Here is a 27,303-nt window from a genome sequence, read left to right on the forward strand (position 1 = left end):
CATTTTGTGTGTTTTCCTTTTAATTTGTAACGTACGTCGTAAGAGCTTCACTTGGAATCTATGAAGTAGGCAAGCCACTTTAGAATGAATGTGAAGGAAAGTATATTTTGTTTCTGAACTGGTCATTCAATAAGAAGTTAATATAATTTTGAAGAAAGTATTTTGTCAGTAGCTATAGCTACTGATAAATGAAAATAAAGTTGGTGCATCTTGCCATGAATCTTCTTCCAATCATACTTAGTACTTTTGGATCTACCATTTTTTTTGAGAAATTAAGACACTGTAATTTGAGTCAATCCTATTTAAACTGTGTTCCAAGATAACACAAAATATAATTACATCTATTTCCTTAAACTTCACAATATTTACAAATGTTATCCCTGTCGGTGGAATTGTATCAACACGCTATAATTGCTCCTTAACACATCAGAAATTTATTTTTTTCACCCTGACACGAGGGAACCGCGTCTCATTCTAGGTTCTAGAATAAACTTTAATTGACATTTTCTCTTAGACAAAGAAAACAAATAGTAATTTTCATTTGCTATCTGAAATATGTTTAATTAAAGAGCTCACTTGATTTTTATATGCTGAATATCAAATTATAAGACTTTCCAGCTCCCAAAGATAGTAATTATATCTCAGTAAAAAGTAATAATAAAGACTCTTCTTTTTCCTTTTTTCTTTTTTTTTTTTTTTTTTTTTTTTTTTTTTTTGGAGCTGGGGACCGAACCCAGGGCCTTCCGCTTGCTAGGCAAGCGCTCTACCACTGAGCTAAATCCCCAACCCCAATAATAAAGACTCTTGACTTGGCCACATTTCAATCAGGATTCTGAGACTGAAATAATTAAATGTGCGTACTTTGCTAAATTTGGCTTTAGAATGTAATGGTGCAAAATTAACTCGTCACAACCCTCCCCCAATACTCAAGGTCAAAATAAGTCTCTCATTAATTAATCTTGCCATCTAGTCACCGTGGCCTGCCTTTACTGGGAGCCCTATTAGGTTGCTGCAGCTACACTCATCCCCCTGATCTGACATCTCATTTGAACAATTTTCTATCCACCATCTCCTTGGCCTTAAAGCCCCATTATCCCTAGTATATTGAGACTGGATTCTATTCTATATCACAGTCCGCATTCCCCTATTGCAATAGGACCCAATAAAATTTGTCTCTGCCATTTTAACTTCTGCCTGGCTCTGGTGTTCTTTGTCATGAACAATACTTTCTAGAAAATGGCTATTTTTCACAAAGAAATAGACTTCTAACCACTCTCTGCGCTATCAAGTCAAGTGTTATTGCCTTGATCTTGGGGATGTTTCAAAGAAATATTCATCAAAAAAAGGAGAACAAAAGCCAAGATAAAATAGAATAGATAATCTGAAACAAAACTAATAAAAGGGAGAAAATTGAAATCGTAAGTCAAAGCAAGAAGAATCAAATAATTGGGAATTGACAATTGAAGTATAAAACATGGTGTGAAGTAAGGAAGTTCACACACTATCTACCATCGTACAAAGGGCACCCTCCAGAACTGAGCAGACCAGCAGCATTTTAAGCAATTGCCAAGATGAGCTTTTACATGAAAATATCAAAAACACTACTCAAAAATGGATTAGCTATATTTAAACAAAATTGGCTTTTAAGATGACCTCAAAACTAATTTCCTCCAATTTTGAATGGGGATTTTAAGTACACTAGTCCCAGTTCCAAACACATAAATTGTCTATACCTAGTGGGTGTCTTAGTCAGGGTTTCTATTCCTGCACAAAACATTATGACTAAGAAGCAAGTTGAGAGGAAAGGGTTTATTCAGCTTACACTTCCACATGGCTGTTCATCACCAAAGGAAGTCATGAATGGAACTCAAGCAGGTCAGGAAGCAGGAGCTGATGCAGAGGCCATGGAGGGATGTTTCTTACTGGCTTGCTCCCCCTGACTTGCTCAGCTTGCTCTCTTATAGAACCCAAGACTACCAGCCCAGGGTTGGCAACACCCACAATTGGCCCTTCCACTCTTGGTCGCTAATTGAGAAAATGCCTTACAGCTGGATCTCATGGAGGTATTTCTTCAAGGGAGGCTTCTTTCTCTGTGATGACTCCAGTTTGTGTTAAGTTGACACACAAAACCGGCTAGTACAGCGGGTGATTAATAAATGTGAGATTAGAAAATAACTTTAGATGACAGTTATGTTTTCCACACGTGTTTGAGTAACGAGAGAGCTGTTATCTTCAATCTCCTGATAATACAAGAATCTAAACTTGTGATCTTGAATATGTATTAAATTCTCTTAGGGTTTGATGTAGGCGCTCAAGGAAACACCAACTCACAGTGTCTGTGATAAACCATTTAAAAAGATTTGTTTATTCTTTAAGTGAATGAGGATTTTGCCTGCATGTATGTGTGTGCACTACATCCATGCAGGAGCCTATGGGAGCCAGAAAAAGGTATTATCACTGGAGTTACAGATAATTACGGGCCATGTGGGTGCTGGGAACCAAAGAGGGGTCCTCTACAAGAGCATCCAGTGTTCATGAAGGCTGAGCCATCTCTCCAGTCTGACTGATGATGTAATTAAAGTGTTATATAAGCCATTGTTTCTCTGTGTAGTCACAGGTGAAGTCCCTTCATAGCCTCCTGTTCCTTACTTCATCAAAATGACAATGAGCAAAGCTTTGCTACATAGATAATATTTTGAACAACAACAACAGCAACAAAGAAATACGCAAAACTTTTATAAACATCACACCATGTTTCTGGCATTTATAATTCCATCGTAGTTAAATGAGAATTAGAAAAATAATGCCATAAAAAATAAGCATCAGCTCTAAAGGGTAGTTAATAAATTGTATTAAGTTTATAAAAACAAAAACATTTGTGAAAAGCCCCATTTTTACATGACGACTAAGAGGGGAGCGATAAACTTCAAAGCCTTTAAAATGTTTTAATAAAGAATTTCCTTTTAAAAGAAAAGAATCCTGGTTTTTATGTCACAGTGGCTATCGAATGAAGATGTCACAGTACTGAGTTTTGTGTCCATGGGATAGCTGGAGGTCCTGAGCCTGATCCTCTTCAAGAAACGTGCTGAAATTCTGTGTTCTAACAATGGGTCATGCAAGACCAATGGCTAGAGCTACCTGTAAGGGTTTGTTTGAAACTAAAGGGAGAAAATCATGCAGACATCTCGGTTTGTGAACAAGATAGAATACTGACAAGACCAGTTGTCTCTCTCAGGTGCCTCTCAAATTATATTTTGGCCCAAGCAAGGATTATGCCAGTGTCGTATCCTTGAAGCCTTTGAATCGAGAAGAAGGAACACAGAAAAAAATGGTTAAGAGACGTAGCTCTGCTCCCAAACCCCGTGGGAGAGAGACCTCACCGCCTGGTCAGGTGGGCACTCCTGAGGCTGCAGAGCAGAATAGACCAACAACACTGCCCACCCCTGCCCACATCCCTGCCCAAGAGGAAACTGTATACGGCCTCTGGGTTCCTGTAGAGGAGGGCCCAGGAGCAGCAGGACTGCTGCATCTGAGACACCACCAGAACCTGAAAGGATCTACCGGATAAACAGTTCTCTGCACCCAAATCCCATGGGAGGGAGAGCTAAAACTTCAGAGAGGCAGACACGCCTGGGAAATCAGAAGAGACTGCACTCTGCACACATCTCTGACGCCACAGGAAAACACCAAACGCCATCTGGAACCCTGGTGCACGGAAGCTCGCGGAAAGGGCAGCACAGATCTTCCTGGCTGCTGCCGCTGCGGAGAGCTCGTAAGCAACACCCCACGAGCAAACTTGAGCCTCGGGACCACAGGTAAGACCAACTTTTCTGCTGCAAGTGACCTGCCTAGTAAACTCCAGACACAGGCCCTCAGGAACAGCTGAAGACCTGTAGAGAGGAAAAACTACACGCCCAAAAGCAGAACACTCTGTCCCCATAACTGGCTGGAAAAAAAAGGAAAACAGGTCTACAGCACTCCTGACACACAGGCTTATAGGACAGTCTAGACACTGTCAGAAATAGCAGAACAAAGTAACACTAGAGAAAATCTGATGGCGAGAGGCAAGCAGAGGAACCCAAGCAACAGAAACCAAGACTACATGGCATCATCGCAGCCCAATTCTCCCACCAAAGCAAAAACTGAATATCCAAACACACCAGAAAAGCAGGACCTAGATTTAAAATCATATTTGATCATGATGCTGGAGGACTTCAAGAAAGACGTGAAGAACTCCCTTAGAGAAACACGGGAAAACATTAATAAACAAGTAGAAGCCTACAGGGAGGAAACGCAACAATCCCTGAAAGAATTCCAGGAAATCATAAATAAACAAGTAGAAGCCCATAGAGAAGAGTCACAAAAATCCCTGAAAGAATTCCAGGAAAACACAATCAAACAGTTGAAGGAATTAAAAATGGAAATAGAAGCAAACAAGAAAGAACACATGGAAACAACCCGGGATATAGAAAACCAAAAGAAGAGACAAGAAGCTGTAGATACGAGCTTCACCAACAGAATACAAGAGATGGAAGAGAGAATCTCAGGAGCAGAAGATTCCATAGAAATCATCGACTCAACTATCAAAGATAATGTAAAGCAGAAAAAGCTACTGGTCCAAAACATACAGGAAATCCAGGACTCAATGAGAAGATCAAACCTAAGGATAATAGGTATAGAAGAGAGTGAAGACTCCCAGCTCAAAGGACCAGTAAATATCTTCAACAAAATCATAGAAGAAAACTTCCCTAACCTAAAAAAAAAGAGATACCCATAGGCATACAAGTAGCCTACAGAACTCCAAATAGATTGGACCAGAAAAGAAACACCTCCCGTCACATAAGTCAAAACACCAAACGCACAAAATAAAGAAAGAATATTAAAAGCAGTAAGGGAAAAAGGTCAAGTAACATATAAAGGCAGACCTATCAGAATCACACCAGACTTTTCGCCAGAAACTATGAAAGCCAGAAGATCCTGGACAGATGTCATACAGACCCTAAGAGAACACAAATGCCAGCCCAGATTACTGTATCCTGCAAAACTCTCAATTAACATAGATGGAGAAACCAAGATATCCCATGACAAAACCAAATTTACACAATATCTTTCTACAAATCCAGCACTACAAAGGATAGTAAATGGTAAAGCCCAACATAAGGAGGCAAGCTATACCCTAGAAGAAGCAAGAAACTAATCGTCTTGGCAACAAAACAAAGAGAAGAAAAGCACACAAACATAACCTCACATCCAAATATGAATATAACAGGAAGCAATAATCACTATTCCTTAATATCTCTCAACATCAATGGCCTCAACTCCCCAATAAAAAGACATAGATTAACAAACTGGATATGCAACGAGGACCCTGCATTCTGCTGCCTACAGGAAATACACCTCAGAGACAAATACAGACACTACCTCAGAGTGAAAGGCTGGAAAACAACTTTCCAAGCAAATGGTCAGAAGAAGCAAGCTGGAGTAGCCATTCTAATATCAAATAAAATCAATTTTCAACTAAAAGTCATCAAAAAAGATAAGGAAGGACACTTCATATTCATCAAAGGAAAAATCCACCAAGATGAACTCTCAATCCTAAATATCTATGCCCCAAATACAAGGGCACCTACATACGTAAAAGAAACTTATTAAAGCTCAAAACACACATTGCACCTCACACAATAATAGTAGGAGATTTCAACACCCCACTCTCATCAATGGACAGATCATGGAAACAGAAATTAAACAGAGACGTAGACAGACTAAGAGAAGTCATGAGCCAAATGGACTTAACGGATATTTATAGAACATTCTATCCTAAAGCAAAAGGATATACCTTCTTCTCAGCTCCTCATGGTACTTTCTCCAAAATTGACCATATAATTGGTCAAAAAACGGGCCTCAACAGGTACAAAAAGATAGAAATAATCCCATGTGTGCTATCAGACCACCACGGCCTAAAACTGGTCGTCAATAACAATAAGGGAAGAATGCCCACATATACGTGGAAATTGAACAATGCTCTACTCAATGATAACCTGGTCAAGGAAGAAATAAAGAAAGAAATTAAAGACTTTTTAGAATTTAATGAAAATGAAGGTACAACATACCCAAACTTATGGGACACAATGAAAGCTGTGCTAAGAGGAAAACTCATAGCGCTGAGTGCCTGCAGAAAGAAACAGGAAAGAGCATATGTCAGCAGCTTGACAGCACACCTAAAAGCTCTAGAACAAAAAGACGCAAATACACCCAGGAGGAGTAGAAGGAAGGAAATAATCAAACTCAGAGATGAAATCAACCAAGTAGAAACAAAAAGGACCATAGAAAGAATCAACAGAACCAAAACTTGGTTCTTTGAGAAAATCAACAAGATAGATAAACCCTTAGCCAGACTAACGAGAGGACACAGAGAGTGTGTCCAAATTAACAAAATCAGAAATGAAAAGGGAGACATAACTACAGATTCAGAGGAAATTCAAAAAATCATCAGATCTTACTATAAAAGCCTATATTCAACAAAACTTGAAAATCTGCAGGAAATGGGCAATTTCCTAGACAGATACCAGGTACCGAAGTTAAATCAGGAACAGATAAACCAGTTAAACAACCCCATAACTCCTAAGGAAGTAGAAGCAGTCATTAAAGGTCTCCCAACCAAAAAGATCCCAGGTCCAGACGGGTTTAGTGCAGAATTCTATCAGACCTTCATAGAAGACCTCATACCAATATTATCCAAACTATTCCACAAAATTGAAACAGATGGAGCACTACCGAATTCCTTCTATGAAGCCACAATTACTCTTTTTTTTTGCATATTTTTTTTATTAACTTGAGTATTTCTTATATACATTTCGAGTGTTATTCCCTTTCCCGGTTTCCGGGCAAACATCCCCCTCCCTCCTCCCCTTCCTTATGGGTGTTCCCCTCCCAACCCTCCCCCCATTGCCGCCCTCCCCCCATAGACTAGTTCACTGGGGGTTCAGTCTTAGCAGGACCCAGGGCTTCCCCTTCCACTGGTGCTCTTACTAGGATATTCATTGCTACCTATGGAGTCAGAGTCCAGGGTCAGTCCATGTATAGTCTTTAGGTAGTGGCTTAGTCCCTGGAAGCTCTGGTTGCTTGGCATTGTTGTACTTTTGGGGTCTCGAGCCCCTTCAAGCTCTTCCAGTTCTTTCTCTGATTCCTTCAATAGGGGACCTATTCTCAGTTCAGTGGTTTGCTGCTGGCATTCGCCTCTGTATTTGCTGTATTCTGGCTGTGTCTCTCAGGAGCGATCTACATCCGGCTCCTGTCGGTCTGCACTTCTTTGCTTCATCCATCTTGTCTAATTGGGTGGCTGTATATGTATGGGCCACATGTGGGGCAGGCTCTAAATGGGTGTTCCTTAAGTCTCTGTTTTAATCTCTGCCTCTCCCTTCCCTGCCAAGGGTATTCTTTTTCCTCATTTAAAGAAGGAGTGAAGCATTCACATTTTGATCATCCGTCTTGAGTTTCATTTGTTCTAGGCATCTAGGGTAATTCAAGCATTTGGGCTAATAGCCACTTATCAATGAGTGCATACCATGTATGTCTTTCTGTGATTGGGTTAGCTCACTCAGGATGATATTTTCCAGTTCCAACCATTTGCCTACGAATTTCATAAACTCGTTGTTTTTGATAGCTGAGTAATATTCCATTGTGTAGATGTACCACATTTTCTGTATCCATTCCTCTGTTGAAGGGCATCTGGGTTCTTTCCATTTTATGGCTATTATAAATAAGGCTGCGATGAACATAGTGGAGGACGTGTCTCTTTTATATGTTGAGGCATCTTTTGGGTATATGCCCAAGAGAGGTATAGCTGGATCTCAGGCAGTTCAATGTCCAATTTTCTGAGGAACCTCCAGACTGATTTCCATAATGGTTTTACCAGTCTGCAATCCCACCAACAATGGAGGAGTGTTCCTCTTTCTCCACATCCTCGCCAGCATCTGCTGTCACCTGAGTTTTTGATCTTAGCCAATCGCACTGGTGTGAGGTGAAATCTCAGGGTTGTTTTGATTTGCATTTCCCTTATGACTAAAGATGTTGAACATTTCTTTAGGTGTTTCTCAGCCATTCGGCATTCCTCAGCTGTGAATTCTTTGTTTAGCTCTGAACCCCATTTTTAATAGGGTTATTTGTTTCCCTGCGGTCTAACTTCTTGAGTTCTTTGTATATTTTGGATATAAGGCCTCTATCTGTTGTAGGATTGGTAAAGATCTTTTCCCAATCTGTTGGTTGCCGTTTTGTCCTAACCACAGTGTCCTTTGCCTTACAGAAGCTTTGCAGTTTTATGAGATCCCATTTGTCGATTCTTGATCTTAGAGCATAAGCCATTGGTGTTTTGTTCAGGAAATTTTTTCCAGTGCCCATGTGTTCCAGATGTTTCCCTAGTTTTTCTTCTATTAGTTTGAGTGTGTCTGGTTTGATGTGGAGGTCCTTGATCCACTTGGACTTAAGCTTTGTACAGGGTGATAAGCATGGATCGATCTGCATTCTTCTACATGTTGCCCTCCAGTTGAACCAGCACCATTTGCTGAAAATGCTATCTTTTTTCCATTGGATGGTTTTGGCTCCTTTGTCAAAAATCAAGTGACCATAGGTGTGTGGGTTCATTTCTGGGTCTTCAATTCTATTCCATTGGTCTATCTGTCTGTCCCTGTACCAATACCATGCAGTTTTTATCACTATTGCTCTGTAATACTGCTTGAGTTCAGGGATAGTGATTCCCCCTGAAGTCCTTTTATTGTTGAGGATAGCTTTAGCTATCCTGGGTTTTTTGTTATTCCAGATGAATTTGCAAATTGTTCTGTCTAACTCTTTGAAGAATTGGATTGGTATTTTGATGGGGATTGCATTGAATCTGTAGATTGCTTTTGGTAAAATGGCCATTTTTACTATATTAATCCTGCCAATCCATGAGCATGGGAGATCTTTCCATCTTCTGAGGTCTCCTTCAATTTCTTTCCTCAGTGTCTTGAAGTTCTTATTGTACAGATCTTTTACTTGATTGGTTAAAGTCACACCGAGGTACTTTATATTATTTGGGTCTATTATGAAGGGTGTCGTTTCCCTAATTTCTTTCTCGGCTTGTTTCTCTTTTGTATAGAGGAAGGCAACTGATTTATTTGAGTTAATTTTATACCCAGCCACTTTGCTGAAGTTGTTTATCAGCTTTAGTAGTTCTCTGGTGGAACTTTTGGGATCACTTAAATATACTATCATGTCATCTGCAAATAGTGATATTTTGACCTCTTCTTTTCCGATCTGTATCCCTTTGATCTCCTTTTGTTGTCTGATTGCTCTGGCTAGAACTTCAAGAACTATATTGAATAAGTAGGGAGAGAGTGGGCAGCCTTGTCTAGTCCCTGATTTTAGTGGGATTGCTTCAAGTTTCTCTCCATTTAGTTTAATGTTAGAAACTGGTTTGCTGTATATGGCTTTTACTATGTTTAGGTATGGGCCTTGAATCCCTATTCTTTCCAGGACTTTTATCATGAAGGGGTGTTGAATTTTGTCAAATGCTTTCTCAGCATCTAATGAAATGATCATGTGGTTCTGTTCTTTCAGTTTGTTTATATAATGGATCACGTTGATGGTTTTCCATATATTAAACCATCCCTGCATGCCTGGGATGAAGCCTACTTGATCATGGTGGATGATTGTTTTGATGTGCTCTTGGATTCGGTTTGCCAGAATTTCATTGAGTATTTTTGCGTCGATATTCATAAGGGAAATTGGTCTGAAGTTCTCTTTCTTTGTTGTGTCTTTGTGTGGTTTAGGTATAAGAGTAATTGTGGCTTCGTAGAAGGAATTCGGTAGGGCTCCGTCTGTTTCAATTTTGTGGAATAGTTTGGATAATATTGGTATGAGGTCTTCTATGAAGGTTTGATAGAATTCTGCACTAAACCCGTCTGGACCTGGGCTCTTTTTGGTTGGGAGACCTTTAATGACTGCTTCTATTTCCTTAGGAGTTATGGGGTTGTTTAACTGGTTTATATGTTCCTGATTTAACTGCGATACCTGGTATCTGTCTAGGAAATTGTCCATTTCCTGAAGATTTTCAAATTTTGTTGAATATAGGTTTTTATAGTAAGATCTGATGATTTTTTGAATTTCCTCTGAATCTGTAGTTATGTCTCCCTTTTCATTTCTGATTTGGTTAATTTGGACGCACTCTCTGTGTCCTCTCGTTAGTCTGTCTAAGGGTTTATCTATCTTGTTGATTTTCTCAAAGAACCAACTTTTGGTTCTGTTGATTCTTTCTATGGTCCTTTTTGTTTCTACTTGGTTGATTTCAGCTCTGAGTTTGATTATTTCCTTCCTTCTACTCCTCCTGGGTGTATTTGCTTCTTTTTGTTCTAGAGCTTTTAGGTGTGCTGTCAAGCTGATGACATATGCTCTTTCCTGTTTCTTTCTGCAGGCACTCAGCGCTATGAGTTTTCCTCTTAGCACAGCTTTCATTGTGTCCCATAAGTTTGGGTATGTTGTACCTTCATTTTCATTAAATTCTAAAAAGTTTTTAATTTCTTTCTTTATTTCTTCCTTGACCAGGTTATCATTGAGTAGAGCATTGTTCAATTTCCACGTATATGTGGGCATTCTTCCCTTATTGTTATTGAACACCAGTTTTAGGCCGTGGTGGTCCGATAGCACGCATGGGATTATTTCTATCTTTCTGTACCTGTTGAGGCCCGTTTTTTGACCAATTATATGGTCAATTTTGGAGAAAGTGCCAGGAGGAGCTGAGAAGAAGGTATATCCTTTAGCTTTAGGGTAGAATGTTCTATAAATATCTGTTAAGTCCATTTGGCTCATGACTTCTCTTAGTCTGTCGACATCACTGTTTAATTTCTGTTTCCATGATCTGTCCATTGATGAGAGTGGTGTGTTTAAATCTCCCACTATTATTGTGTGAGGTGCAATGTGTGCTTTGAGCTTTAGTAAGGTTTCTTTTACGTATGTAGGTGCCCTTGTATTTGGGGCATAGATATTTAGGATTGAGAGTTCATCTTGGTGGATTTTTCCTTTGATGAATATGAAGTGTCCTTCCTTATCTTTTTTGATGACTTTTAGTTGGAAATTGATTTTATTTGATATTAGAATGGCTACTCCAGCTTGCTTCTTCTGACCATTTGCTTGGAAAGTTGTTTTCCAGCCTTTCACTCTGAGGTAGTGTCTGTCTTTGTCTCTGAGGTGTGTTTCCTGTAGGCAGCAGAATGCAGGGTCCTCGTTGCGTATCCAGTTTGTTAATCTATGTCTTTTTATTGGGGAGTTGAGGCCATTGATATTGAGAGATATTAAGGAATAGTGATTATTGTTTCCCTTTATATTCATATTTGGATGTGAGGTTATGTTTGTGTGCTTTCATTCTCTTTGTTTTGTTGCCAAGACGATTAGTTTCTTGCTTCTTCTAGGGTATAGCTTGCCTCCTTATGTTGGGCTTTACCATTTATTATCCTTTGTAGTGCTGGATTTGTAGAAAGATATTGTGTAAATTTGGTTTTGTCATGGAATATCTTGGTTTCTCCATCAATGTTAATTGAGAGTTTTGCTGGATACAGTAACCTGGGCTGGCATTTGTGTTCTCTTAGGGTCTGTATGACATCAGTCCAGGATCTTCTGGCCTTAATAGTTTCTGGCGAGAAGTCTGGTGTGATTCTGATAGGTCTCCCTTTATATGTTACTTGACCTTTTTCCCTTACTGCTTTTAATATTCTTTCTTTATTTTGTGCGTTTGGTGTTTTGACAATTATGTGACGGGAGGTGTTTCTTTTCTGGTCCAATCTATTTGGAGTTCTGTAGGCTTCTTGTATGTCTATGGGTATCTCTTTTTTTAGGTTAGGGAAGTTTTCTTCTATGATTTTGTTGAAGATATTTACTGGTCCTTTGAGCTGGGAGTCTTCACTCTCTTCTATACCTATTATCCTTAGGTTTGATCTTCTCATTGAGTCGTGGATTTCCTGTATGTTTTGGACCCGTAGCTTTTTCTGCTTTACATTATCATTGACAGTTGAGTCAATGATTTCTATGGAATCTTCTGCTCCTGAGATTCTCTCTTCCATCTCTTGTATTCTGTTGGTGAAGCTTGTATCTACAGCTCCTTGTCTCTTCTTTTGGTTTTCTATATCCAGGGTTGTTTCCATGTGTTCTTTCTTGATTGCTTCTATTTCCATTTTTAATTCCTTCAACTGTTTGATTGTGTTTTCCTGGAATTCTTTCAGGGATTTTTGCGATTCCTCTCTGTAGGCTTCTACTTGTTTATTAATGTTTTCCTGTGTTTCCCTAAGTGTGTTCATGTCTTACTTGAAGTCCTCCAGCATCATGATCAAATATTATTTTGAAACTAGATCTTGCTTTTCTGGTGTGTTTGAATATTCCATGTGTGTTTTGGTGGGAGAATTGGGCTCCGATGATGGCATGTAGTCTTGGTTTCTGTTGCTTGGGTTCCTGCGCTTGCCTCTCGCCATCAGATTATCTCTAGTGTTACTTTGTTCTGCTATTTCTGACAGTGGCTAGACTGTCCTATAAGCCTGTGTGTCAGGAGTGCTGTAGACCTGTTTTCCTCTCTTTCAGTCAGTTATGGGGACAGAGTGTTCTGCTTTCGGGCGTGTAGTTTTTCCTCTCTACAGGTCTTCAGCTGTTCCTGTGGGCCTGTGTCTTGAGTTCACCAGGCAACTTTCTTGCAGCAGAAAATTTGGTCTTACCTGTGGTCCCGAGGCTCAGGTTCGCTCGTGGGGTGCTGCCCAGGGGCTCTCTGCAGCGGCAGCAACCAGGAAGACCTGTGCCGCCCCTTCCGGGAGCTTCAATGCACCAGGGTTCCAGATGGTCTTTGGCTTTTTCCTCTGGCGTCTGAGATGTGTGTGCAGGGAGCAGTCTCTTCTGGTTTCCCAGGCTTGTCTGCCTCTCTGAAGGTTTAGCTCTCCCTCCCACGGGATTTGGGTGCAGAGAACTGTTTATCCAGTCTGTTTCTTTCCGGTTCCGGTGGTGTCTCAGGCAGGTGTCCTGCTGCTCCTGGGCCCTCCTCCACGGGAGCCCAGAGGCCTTATACAGTTTCCTCTTGGGCCAGGGATGTGGGCAGGGGTGAGCAGTGTTGTTGGTCTCTTCTGCTCTGCAGCCTCAGGAGTGCCCACCTGACCAGGCGGTTGGGTCTCTCTCTCACCGGGTCTGGGAGCAGAGAGCTGCTGCGGGCCGGGATCCGCGGGTGTGGGACTTCCGGTAAACACAGAACGTGCCCGGTCCTAGAGAAATTCTGCTTCCGTGTGTCCCAAGCTCACCAGGCAGCTTTCTTGCAGCAGAAAATTTGGTCTTACCTGTGGTCCCGAGGCTCAGGTTCGCTCGTGGGGTGCTGCCCAGGGGCTCTCTGCAGCGGCAGCAACCAGGAAAACCTGTGCCGCCCCTTCCGGGAGCTTCAGTGCACCAGGGTTCCAGATGGTCTTTGGCTTTTTCCTCTGGCGTCCGAGATGTGTATGCAGGGAGCAGTCTCTTCTGGTTTCCCAGGCTTGTCTGCCTCTCTCCACAATTACTCTTATACCTAAACCACACAAAGACCCAACAAAGAAAGAAAACTTCAGACCAATTTCCCTTATGAATATCGATGTAAAAATACTCAATAAAATTCTGGCAAACCGAATACAAGAGCACATCAGAACAATCATCCACCATGACCAAGTAGGCTTCGTCCCAGGCATGCAGGGATGGTTTAATATATGGAAAACCATCAACATGATCCATTATATAAACAAACTGAAAGAACAAAACCACATGATCATTTCATTAGATGCTGAGAAAGCATTTGACAAAATTCAACACCCCTTCATGATAAAAGTCCTGGAAAGAATAGGAATTCAAGGGCCATACCTAAACATAGTAAAAGCCATATACAGCAAACCAGTTGCTAACATTAAACTAAATGGAGAAAAACTTAAAGCAATCCCACTAAAATCAGGGACTAGACAAGGCTGCCCACTCTCTCCCTAATTATTCAATATAGTTCTTAAAGTTCTAGCCAGAGCAATCAGACAACAAAAGGAGGTCAAGGGGATAGAGATCGGAAAAGAAGAAGTCAAAATATCACTATTTGCAGATGATATGATAGTATATTTAAGTGATCCCAAAAGTTCCACCAGAGAACTACTAAAGCTGATAAACAACTTCAGCAAAGTGGCTGGGTATAAAATTAACTCAAATAAATCAGTAGCCTTCCTCTACACAAAAGAGAAACAAGCCGAGAAAGAAATTAGGGAAACGACACCCTTCATAATAGACCCAAATAATATAAAGTACCTCGGTGTGACTTTAACCAAGCAAGTAAAAGATCTGTACAGTAAGAACTTCAAGACACTGAAGAAAGAAATTGAAGAAGACCTCAGAAGGTGGAAAGATCTCCCATGCTCATGGATTGGCAGGATTAATATAGTAAAAATGGCCATTTTGCCAAAAGCAATCTACAGATTCAATGCAATCCCCATCAAAATACCAATCCAATTCTTCAACGAGTTAGACAGAACAATTTGCAAATTCATCTGGAATAACAAAAAACCCAGGATAGCTAAAACTGTCCTCAACAATAAAAGGACTTCAGGGGGAATCACTATCCCTGAACTCAAGCAGTATTACAGAGCAATAGTGATAAAAACTGCATGGTATTGGTACAGAGACAGACAGATAGACCAATGGAATAGAATTGAAGACCCAGAAATGAACCCACACACCTATGGTCACTTGATTTTTGACAAAGGAGCCAAAACCATCCAATGGAAAAAAGATAGCATTTTCAGCAAATGGTGCTGGTTCAACTGGAGGGCAACATGTAGAAGAATGCAGATCGATCCATGCTTATCACCCTGTACAAAGCTTAAGTCCAAGTGGATCAAGGACCTCCACATCAAACCAGACACACTCAAATTAATAGAAGAAAAACTAGGGAAGCATCTGGAACACATGGGCACTGGAAAAAATTTCCTGAACAAAACACCAATGGCTTATTCTCTAAGATCAAGAATCGACAAATGGGATCTCATAAAACTGCAAAGCTTCTGTAAGGCAAAGGACACTGTGGTTAGGACAAAACGGCAACCAACAGATTGGGAAAAGATCTTTACCAATCCTACAACAGATAGAGGCCTTATATCCAAAATATACAAAGAACTCAGGAAGTTAGACCGCAGGGAGACAAATAACCCTATTAAAAAATGGGGTTCAGAGCTAAACAAAGAATTCACAGCTGAGGAATGCCGAATGGCTGAGAAACACCTAAAGAAATGTTCAACATCTTTAGTCATAAGGGAAATGCAAATCAAAACAACCCTGTGATTTCACCTCACACCAGTGAGAATGGCTAAGATCAAAAACTCAGGTGACAGCAGATGCTGGCGAGGATGTGGAGAAAGAGGAACACTCCTCCATTGTTGGTGGGATTGCAGACTGGTACAACCATTCTGGAAATCAGTCTGGAGGTTCCTCAGAAAATTGGACATTGAACTGCCTGAGGATCCAGCTATACCTCTCTTGGGCATATACCCAAAAGATGCCTCAACATATAAAAAAGACACGTGCTCCACTATGTTCATAGCAGCCTTATTTATAATAGCCAGAAGCTGGAAAGAACCCAGATGCCCTTCAACAGAGGAATGGATACAGAAAATGTGGTACATCTACACAATGGAATATTACTCAGCTATCAAAAACAATGACTTTATGAAATTCGTAGGCAAATGGTTGGAACTGGAAAATATCATCCTGAGTGAGGTAACCCAATCACAGAAAAACACACATGGTATGCACTCATTGATAAGTGGCTATTAGCCCAAATGCTTGAATTACCCTAGATGCCTAGAACAAATGAAACTCAAGACGGATGATCAAAATGTGAATGCTTCACTCCTTCTTTAAAAGGGGAACAAGAATACCCTTGGCAGGGAATAGAGAGGCAAAGATTAAAACAGACACAGAAGGAACACCCATTCAGAGCCTGCCCCACATGTGGCCCATACATATACAGCCATCCAATTAGACAAGATGGATGAAGCAAAGAAGTGCAGGCCGACAGGAGCCAGATGTAGATCGCTCCTGAGAGACACAGCCAGAATACAGCAAACACAGAGGCGAATGCCAGCAGCAAACCACTGAACTGTCAATAGGACCCCCGTTGAAGGAATCAGAGAAAGAACTGGAAGAGCTTTAAGGGGCTCAAGACCCCATATGAACAACAATGCCAAGCAACCAGAGCTTCCAGGGACTAAGCCACTACCTAAAGACTATACATGGACTGACCCTGGACTCTGACCTCATAGGTAGCAATGAATATCCTAGTAAGCGCACCAGTGGAAGGGGCAGCCCTGGGTCCTGCTAAGACTGAATCCCCAGTGAACTAGATTGTTGGGAGGAGGGCGGCAATGGGGGGAGGGGGGGGAGGGGAACACCCATAAAGAAGCGGAAGGGGAGGGATTAGGGGGATGTTTGCCCGGAAACCGGGAAAGGGAATAACACTCGAAATGTAAATAAGAAATACTCAAGTTAATAAAAAAAAAAAGCTCTGCTCCCAGACCCGGTGAGAGAGAGACCCAACCGCCTGGTCAGGTGGGCACTCCTGAGGCTGCAGAGCAGAAGAGACCACCAACACTGCTCACCCCTGCCCACATCCCTGGCCCAAGAGGAAACTGTATAAGGCCTCTGGGCTCCCGTGGGGGAGGGCCCAGGAGCGGCAGGACCCCTGCCAGAGACACCGCTGGAACCTGAAAGAAACAGACCGGATAAACAGTTCTCTGCACCCAAATCCCGTGGGAGGGAGAGCTAAACCTTCAGAGAGGCAGACAAGCCTGGGAAACCAGAAGAGACTTCTCCCTGCACACACATCTCGGACGCCAGAGGAAAAAGCCAAAGACCATCTGGAACCCTGGTGCACTGAAGCTCCCGGAAGGGGCGGCACAGGTTTTCCTGGTTGCTGCCGCTGCAGAGAGCCCCTGGGCAGCACCCCACGAGCGAACCTGAGCCTCGGGACCACAGGTAAGACCAAATTTTCTGCTGCAAGAAAGCTGCCTGGTGAACTCAAGACACAGGCCCACAGGAACAGCTGAAGACCTGTAGAGAGGAAAAACTACACACCCGAAAGCAGAACACTCTGTCCCCATAACGGACTGAAAGAGAGGAAAACAGGTCTACAGCACTCCTGACACACAGGCTTATAGGACAGTCTAGCCACTGTCAGAAATAGCAGAACAAAGTAACACTAGAGATAATCTGATGGCGAGAGGCAAGCGCAGGAACCCAAGCAACAGAAACCAAGACTACATGCCATCATCGGAGCCCAATTCTCCCACCAAAACAAACATGGAATATCCAAACACACCAGAAAAGCAAGATCTAGTTTCAAAATCATATTTGATCATGATGCTGGAGGACTTCAAGAAAGACATGAACACACTTAGGGAAGCACAGGAAAACATTAATAAACAAGTAAAAGCCTACAGAGAGGAATCGCAAAAATCCCTGAAAGAATTCCAGGAAAACACAATCAAACAGTTGAACGAATTAAAAATGGAAATAGAAGCAATCAAGAAAGAACACATGGAAACAACCCTGAATATAGAAAACCAAAAGAAGAGACAAGGAGCTGTAGATACAAGCTTCACCAACAGAATACAAGAGATGGAAGAGAGAATCTCAGGAGCAGAAGATTCCATAGAAATCATTGACTCAACTGTCAAAGATAATATAAAGCGGAAAAAGCTACTGGTCCAAAACATACAGGAAATCCAGGACTCAATGAGAAGATCAAACCTAAGGATAATAGGTATAGAAGAGAGTGAAGACTCCCAGCTCAAAGGACCAGTAAATATCTTCAACAAAATCATAGAAGAAAACTTCCCTAACCTAAAAAAAGAGATACCCATAGACATACAAGAAGCCTATAGAACTCCAAATAGATTGGACCAGAAAAGAAACACCTCCCGTCACATAAGTCAAAACACCAAACGCACAAAATAAAGAAAGAATATTAAAAGCAGTAAGGGAAAAAGGTCAAGTAACATATAAAGGGAGACCTATCAGAATCACACCAGACTTCTCGCCAGAAACTATGAAGGCCAGAAGATCCTGGACTGATGTTATACAGACCCTAAGAGAACACAAATGCCAGCCCAGGTTACTGTATCCAGCAAAACTCTCAATTAACATTGATGGAGAAACCAAGATATTCCATGACAAAACCAAATTTACACAATATCTTTCTACAAATCCAGCACTACAAAGGATAATAAATGGTAAAGCCCAACATAAGGAGGCAAGCTATACCCTAGAAGAAGCAAGAAACTAATCGTCTTGGCAACAAAACAAAGAGAATGAAAGCACACAAACATAACCTCACATCCAAATATGAATATAACAGGAAGCAATAATCACTATTCCTTAATATCTCTCAATATCAATGGCCTCAACTCCCCAATAAAAAGACATAGATTAACAAACTGGATACGCAACGAGGACCCTGCATTCTGCTGCCTACAGGAAACACACCTCAGAGACAAAGACAGACACTACCTCAGAGTGAAAGGCTGGAAAACAACTTTCCAAGCAAATGGTCAGAAGAAGCAAGCTGGAGTAGCCATTCTAATATCAAATAAAATCAATTTCCAACTAAAAGTCATCAAAAAAGATAAGGAAGGACACTTCATATTCATCAAAGGAAAAATCCACCAAGATGAACTCTCAATCCTAAATATCTATGCCCCAAATACAAGGGCACCTACATACGTAAAAGAAACCTTACTAAAGCTCAAAACACACATTGCACCTCACACAATAATAGTGGGAGATTTCAACACCCCACTCTCATCAATGGACAGATCATGGAAACAGAAAATTAACAGTGATGTAGACAGACTAAGAGAAGTCATGAGCCAAATGGACTTAACGGATATTTATAGAACATTCTATCCTAAAGCAAAAGGATATAACTTCTTCTCAGCTCCTCATGGTACTTTCTCCAAAATTGACCATATACTTGGTCAAAAAACGGGCCTCAACAGGTACAGAAAGATAGAAATAATCCCATGCGTGCTATCGGACCACCACGGCCTAAAACTGGTCTTCAATAACAATAAGGGAAGAATGCCCACATATACGTGGAAATTGAACAATGCTCTACTCAATGATAACCTGGTCAAGGAAGAAATAAAGAAAGAAATTAAAAACTTTTTAGAATTTAATGAAAATGAAGATACAACATACTCAAACTTATGGGACACAATGAAAGCTGTGCTAAGAGGAAAACTCATAGCGCTGAGTGCCTGCAGAAAGAAACAGGAAAGAGCATATGTCAGCAGCTTGACAGCACACCTAAAAGCTCTAGAACAAAAAGAAGCAAATACACCCAGGAGGAGTAGAAGGCAGGAAATAATCAAACTCAGAGCTGAAATCAACCAAGTAGAAACAAAAAGGGCCATAGAAAGAATCAACAGAACCAAAAGTTGGTTCTTTGAGAAAATCAACAAGATAGATAAACCCTTAGCCAGACTAACGAGAGGACACAGAGAGTGTGTCCAAATTAACAAAATCAGAAATGAAAAGGGAGACATAACTACAGATTCGGAGGAAATTCAAAAAATCATCAGATCTTACTATAAAAACCTATATTCAACAAAATTTGAAAATCTTCAGGAAATGGACAGTTTCCTAGACAGATACCAGGTATCGAAGTTAAATCAGGAACAGATAAACCAGTTAAACAACCCCATAACTCCTAAGGAAATAGAAGCAGTCATTAAAGGTCTCCCAACCAAAAAGAGCCCAGGTCCAGACGGGTTTAGTGCAGAATTCTATCAAACCTTCATAGAAGACCTCATACCAATATTATCCAAACTATTCCACAAAATTGAAACAGATGGAGCACTACCGAATTCCTTCTACGAATCCACAATTACTCTTATACCTAAACCACACAAAGACACAACAAAGAAAGAGAACTTCAGACCAATTTCCCTTATGAATATCGATGCAAAAATACTCAATAAAATTCTGGCAAACCGAATTCAAGAGCACATCAAAACAATCATCCACCATGATCAAGTAGGCTTCATCCCAGGCATGCAGGGATGGTTTAATATACGGAAAACCATCAACGTTATCCATTATATAAACAAACTGAAAGAACAGAACCACATGATCATTTCATTAGATGCTGAGAAAGCACTTGACAAAATTCAACACCCCTTCATGATAAAAGTCCTGGAAAGAATAGGAATTCAAGGCCCATACCTAAACATAGTAAAAGCCATATACAGCAAACCAGTTGCTAACATTAAACTAAATGGAGAGAAACTTGAAGCAATCCCACTAAAATCAGGGACTAGACAAGGCTGCCCACTCTCTCCCTACTTATTCAATATAGTTCTTGAAGTTCTAGCCAGAGCAATCAGACAACAAAAGGAGATCAAAGGGATACAGATCGGAAAAGAAGAGGTCAAAATATCACTATTTGCAGATGACATGATAGTATATTTAAGTGATCCCAAAAGTTCCACCAGAGAACTACTAAAGCTGATAAACAACTTCAGCAAAGTGGCTGGGTATAAAATTAACTCAAATAAATCAGTTGCCTTCCTCTATACAAAAGAGAAACAAGCCGAGAAAGAAATTAGGGAAACGACACCCTTCATAATAGACCCAAATAATATAAAGTACCTCGGTGTGACTTTAACCAAGCAAGTAAAAGATCTGTACAATAAGAACTTCAAGACACTGAGGAAAGAAATTGAAGAAGACCTCAGAAGATGGAAAGATCTCCCATGCTCATGGATTGGCAGGATTAATATAGTAAAAATGGCCATTTTACCAAAAGCTATCTACAGATTCAATGCAATCCCCATCAAAATACCAATCCAATTCTTCAAAGAGTTAGACAGAACAATTTGCAAATTCATCTGGAATAACAAAAAACCCAGGATAGCTAAAGCTATCCTCAACAATAAAAGGACTTCAGGGGGAATCACTATCCCTGAACTCAAGCAGTATTACAGAGCAATAGTGATAAAAACTGCATGGTATTGGTACAGAGACAGACAGATAGACCAATGGAATAGAATTGAAGACCCAGAAATGAACCCACACACCTATGGTCACTTGATTTTTGACAAAGGAGCCAAAACCATCCAATGGAAAAAAGATAGCATTTTCAGCAAATGGTGCTGGTTCAACTGGAGGGCAACATGTAGAAGAATGCAGATCGATCCATGCCTATCACCCTGTACAAAGCTTAAGTCCAAGTGGATCAAGGACCTCCACATCAAACCAGACACACTCAAACTAATAGAAGAAAAACTAGGGAAGCATCTGGAACACATGGGCACTGGAAAAAATTTCCTGAACAAAACACCAATGGCTTATGCTCTAAGATCAAGAATCGACAAATGGGATCTCATAAAACTGCAAAGCTTCTGTAAGGCAAAGGACACTGTGGTTAGGACAAAACGGCAACCAACAGATTGGGAAAAGATCTTTACCAATCCTACAACAGATAGAGGCCTGATATCCAAAATATACAAAGAACTCAAGAAGTTAGACCGCAGGGAAACAAATAACCCTATTAAAAAATGGGGTTCAGAGCTAAACAAAGAATTCACAGCTGAGGAATGCCGAATGGCTGAGAAACACCTAAAGAAATGTTCAACATCTTTAGTCATAAGGGAAATGCAAATCAAAACAACCCTGAGATTTCACCTCATACCAGTGCGATTGGCTAAGATCAAAAACTCAGGTGACAGCAGATGCTGGCGAGGATGTGGAGAAAGAGGAACACTCCTCCATTGTTGGTGGGATTGCAGACTGGTAAAACCATTCTGGAAATCAGTCTGGAGGTTCCTCAGAAAATTGGACATTGAACTGCCTGAGGATCCAGCTATACCTCTCTTGGGCATATACCCAAAAGATGCCTCAACATATAAAAGAGACACGTGCTCCACTATGTTCATCGCAGCCTTATTTATAATAGCCAGAAACTGGAAAGAACCCAGATGCCCTTCAACAGAGGAATGGATACAGAAAATGTGGTACATCTACACAATGGAATATTACTCAGCTATCAAAAACAACGAGTTTATGAAATTCGTAGGCAAATGGTTGGAACTGGAAAATATCATCCTGAGTGAGCTAACCCAATCACAGAAAGACATACATGGTATGCACTCATTGATAAGTGGCTATTAGCCCAAATGCTTGAATTACCCTAGATCCCTAGAACAAACGAAACTCAAGACGGATGATCAAAATGTGAATGCTTCACTCCTTCTTTAAATGAGGAAAAAGAATACCCTTGGCAGGGAAGGGAGAGGCAAAGATTAAAACAGAGACTGAAGGAACACCCATTCAGAGCCTGCCCCACATGTGGCCCATACATATACAGCCACCCAATTAGACAAGATGGATGAAGCAAAGAAGTGCAGACCGACAGGAGCCGGATGTAGATCGCTCCTGAGAGACACAGCCAGAATACAGCAAATATAGAGGCGAATGCCAGCAGCAAACCACTGAACTGAGAATAGGTCCCCTATTGAAGGAATCAGAGAAAGAACTGGAAGAGCTCGAAGGGGCACGAGACCCCAAAAGTACAACAATGCCAAGCAACCAGAGCTTCCAGGGACTAAGCCACTACCTAAAGACTATACATGGACTGACCCTGAACTCTGACCCCATAGGTAGCAATGAATATCCTAGTAAGAGCACCAGTGGAAGGGGAAGCCCTGGGTCCTGCTAAGACTGAACCCCCAGTGAACTAGTCTATGGGGGGAGGGCGGCAATGGGGGGAGGGTTGGGAAGGGAACACCCATAAGGAAGGGGAGGGGGGAGGGGGATGTTTGCCCGGAAACCGGGAAAGGGAATAACACTCGAAATGTATATAAGAAATACTCAAGTTAATAAAAAAAAAATATTTTAGACAAAAAAAAAAAAAAAAGAGACGTACCTTGATGCCCGTCATGGGCAGCAGCAGAATCCGTTTCCCAGAAACATATTTTCAGGACTGACTGAATCTGGGGGGCCTAGAGACCTATGAGGAGCCACCAACTCCTGGAAATGAGGATGAGACCAGAGATCAGGTGGGGGGGGATGGGGGTTCATAGTGTAAGCAGAGAAGACAAGACCAACAGGGGAGAAAGTGATACCAACGTTGGTTGTAAATGATATACCTTTTGAGATATTCCCAGGCCAAGAAAACAAAATTCAACTCAGATTCTTGAAAAGGGGTGGAAGGTCCAATGTATTCTGTGAAAAGAAGCTGGAGGAAATTGGGCACAGACTTATGCTTCATTTTGACATTCTTCCCAGAGTCACACCTTCATATTCCACGTATTGAAACAGAACAAACCATGTTTTCTTGGGCTCCGGCTGCCAAGAACAGGTTTTGTAATCCACAGACTGGTTTTGTTGTTGTTGTTGTTAGCTCTTGTTTTTGTTTGTTTGTTTGTTTACATTTGTAAAGTACTTGCTTTGACTTTGGAAACTGAAAATAAAACAAACTTGCTTGCGACTTCTCACAGGTCCATTTAGCTATGCCATCTACTTCTCCAAACTAATTGTCTTGACACATAAAGCCCAACTTCTCTCATGCCTGGCAATTCAACGTAATTAATGAATCATTCTTCTACTTCAGCCATTGCCTCATTCCTTTGAGAGAGAACAATTTAGCGTGAGCGATGGAGCCTTTTCTTGGGTGGTTCTTCTTAATATCTGTGCCTGGGTCTGGGCTCTTGCACTTGTCATTTCCACTACAGTAGTCAAATATCTGCAGAAATCTGGTTCCTCTTATGAATTTAACAGGGAGAGAGCTCAGAAAATAAATCAGTCCAGCGAACACATCTTTATTGGATTTTATGACCGGATCCATAACTCTTTCGTGAGACACTCTTCAGGAGATAGAAGAAGTAAGCTGAGAATAAATACACCATTAAAATTCAAAATGCTAGGTGCTGGGTGTATATAAAACATCTAAAGGGCTGCGCGAGTTGCAGAGAAGATGAGAAAAGTCCTCAGAGCAGCACAAGAACAATAAACAATCCGCCAAGGAGACAAGAGAGGGTAGGCAGCAGGGTTAGGAGGACGTTGCCTTTCAACATGCCAAGTTTAAATTTAATGAGACAAGCCAGTGCCTCTGTATAACCTCTGCCTGGAGCTGAAGGAGGATGGTACCCAATCTGGAATATATATAACATGTCTAAAGGGGAAAGGGCTTACATTTGCATACAGATGGTGACGAACATCACACTGGCAGTTTACTTGTAGATTGGAAGAAAGAGGACTGGAGTGCGTGTACCTTTCATTGTGACATGCTCTCGTGCTGTAACAGCTAGGACTTCCTTTCCCAGCTGAGGTGACAGAACAAACTCTGACTGATTGTGCCTGGGGAGTTCCCACTCCAAGCGACAGCTGCAGCTTTCCGACAGGCTCTGATTCCTAGAGAGCTTGGCACTGTCATGTCTCCTGCAGAGTCTGCTCTCCCAAGTAGAAGAAGAGCAACATTTAAATGAAAAATAGCCAGCCTTTCGATGAGCCGAGAGTCATCTTTGCTAGGATTTGTAGTATTCATCTCATGGTGTCCTTTTCAATGCCAGCAAAAGTCACGCCAAGTCCTGTCTACTAACTTCATAACATTAGTTCCTTGAAGCCCATGGTTATAGATCAAGAGTTCTGGACCTGCCTAATGCTGCAACCCTTTACAGTTTCTCTTGTTGTGGTGACCCACAAACACAAAATTTATTTTTATTGCTACTTTACAACTGCAATTTTGCTACTGCTAGTAATTGTGATGTAAATATCTGAAATGCAGGATAGCTGATATGAGACACCTGTGAAAGAGTCTTTTGACCCCTCCCAAAGGGGTCTTGACCCACTGGTTGAGAATCGCTGTTCTAGATGGTATTTCCATCTAGCAGAAGACCAAGTACTCCCTAACTGAAGGTAACCACAGCAAGTTCTCCCATTACTTTGAGTCTCTTCTTCTAGTGTGGTCTTGCTTTCTTTCCCCACCCTGAGTAAGAACTCTCCAGTAAAGAGCAGTAGGCAACTTTCCAGGCTCTGTCACCAAAGTTGCAGAGAGCTAGCCTGTTGACAGTTTCTGTCAAATGTCAGTCTAGTTCACTCAATGCACACATCACTAACTACCTGGTTTCCGGACTGACTCTTACTTTGCCTCTTCTACTGGAGGTGGATATCCTCTTCCACTCAGAAAAGAACACAACATACCTTGAGGGTTTTAGGAGGACCAAATCAGAAGCATAGAACTAAGCTCTAGGAAAAGCTTCCAAAATCTCCAAAAGTCTAATAATCCAATATATATATATATATATATATATATATATATATATATATATATGTATATTCCAATATATAGTGCATGCTTATAATTCTAGAACTTGGGAGGCAGGGACTAGAGGATCAGAAGTTCAAGCTATTGGCACCACTTTGGAGGCCTACAATAGCTCCATGAGAGAGCTCTGTCTTGGAAAAGTTCTCTTCAAATCTCCATATATTTAAAGAGCATAAAATTGAAGCTGTTCCAAGATTGTCTATCTGATAAGGGGATTTTGGTAAATTAGATTTTTTTTTTGCCACCTGAGTTTTAAGCAGACTAAGGATTTGGGGGCGAGCAGCCAGCCTTCCGGGAGTCATAGGAATGTGGGAGAAGCTAATGTGGAGAGAATATTTCTATTCAGAATATATTTATACGCTGTTCTTGGTATCAGACAAAGAGCTCTCATTTCTCCCCAAGTGGAAAAGGGAGCCGACCAATAAGGAGAGAGGAAAGTACTTATCTGGGGAAACACATGAGCCCTACTTACAGCAGAAAAACTGAAGGTGAATGAAAGAGAACATTCATTTAATATATGTTGCTTTTTTATGCATATGAATGCTCTCTCTGCCTACATGGTTGTATGTATCAAGTGGGTACCAAAGTCCTTGTTACCAGAGCTATCGATGGTTGTGAGGCACCAGGTGCATGCTAGAAACCATATCTGCAAGAGTAATAAACACTATTAACCACTAACCCATCTCTCAAATCTCCTTCCATTTTCCCTATAACTTGGTACACAACGTGTTAGCCTCCAAGATCTCCCTTTGTCTTTCAAAATCAAGCAGAGTTCGTTAGACAGTGCCTTCAGCTGGAAGGCAGAAAACCTAACCATCACTCGTAGAACTGTCCTGAGCTGACACACTGTCTGTCTGACCAAGTTGCTCCTTGATCTCTCTATTATCCATGCCCAACTGAATGGCATCTGCAAAGTATCCGGCCAAGGGGACTAAGTGCCTTTTTCAACATTAGATCTTATCTCCAGATGACTTCTATTGTCCTTAGTCAGAAACATGGACGGTAAAACTTGAAACTGAACAATACCTTAAAGGCTGTGAGTGAGGCAACTGTGAAGACATTGTGTCTATGGAAAGGAGAGATTGTAAATAAATAAATAAATAAATAAATAAATAAATAAATAAATAAATGGAGCATCAACGTTTGGAAGCTCTAAACAATACCTTATAAAAGGAAATTTCAGCTACAAACCCTGCTGACAGTTACTAAATAGAAAGAAGACTTAGTTTCCGGTGTTATACATATTAGCAAGAAAAAGAAATACAGGCACTTGTGAAAATTCATCTTCGTTTCCTTTCTACCAGAAGCTCTTGAGGACAATAGGCCAGAGGAGTAGAAACAGAAAGGTAAACAGTGGATATCAAACCATCACTCTAAACTTCAGCTTACGTCAGTGTTTAACTGTGGTTGGCACGTCTAAGCACCATTCATGTGTGCCGTATTTTGAACCTGAGGAGTCTCTATTCCTGCCAAAACTGTCTGACATAAGCACAAAGAAGAGGCAGATGTTCCCTCAATATTCAGCTCATTGGGACCAAGACTCAGTCAGGAAGTACACCTAATCCACTTCAATGAATAGATCTCCAGAATGAGGTCATGGGTGACAGGAGGGCCTGATTTGATTGATCCCAGAACTTGATTTTTGAGGGGCGCAATCAAGACCCTTTTACTCCCGGGACAACTATGCCTTTTGGTACCTGGAACGGGGAGTTCAAGTATCGACACTACCTCCTAGAAAGCTGCAGGTCAGCATATCTGTAGTCTAACAGCGACAGCAAAGGAGCAAATAACAACCCTGAAAGGTCAATATGACAAAAAAAAAAATCGGGCTTCCACATGGAAGTTAGTGAGTAAGAATATGCTGAGAGAAAAACAGACGCAAAAGCAACTACAAACATCATTTTGGTTTGCATAGGGCTGGT

The 27,303-nt window shown here is 41.1% G+C and overlaps 1 long non-coding RNA gene across 1 annotated transcript in view; it reads left to right on the forward strand.

Moving 5' to 3' along the window:
* Nucleotides 1-27,303, forward strand: part of LOC147998589 (uncharacterized) — a 63,265-nt gene that overhangs the window by 29,254 nt on the left and 6,708 nt on the right. The window lies entirely within an intron of this gene.

The sequence above is a fragment of the Rattus norvegicus genome, chromosome 20, assembly GCF_021556685.1.
Source record: "Rattus norvegicus strain SHRSP/BbbUtx chromosome 20, alternate assembly SHRSP_T2T, whole genome shotgun sequence".
NCBI classification, from domain to species: Eukaryota; Metazoa; Chordata; class Mammalia; order Rodentia; family Muridae; genus Rattus; species Rattus norvegicus.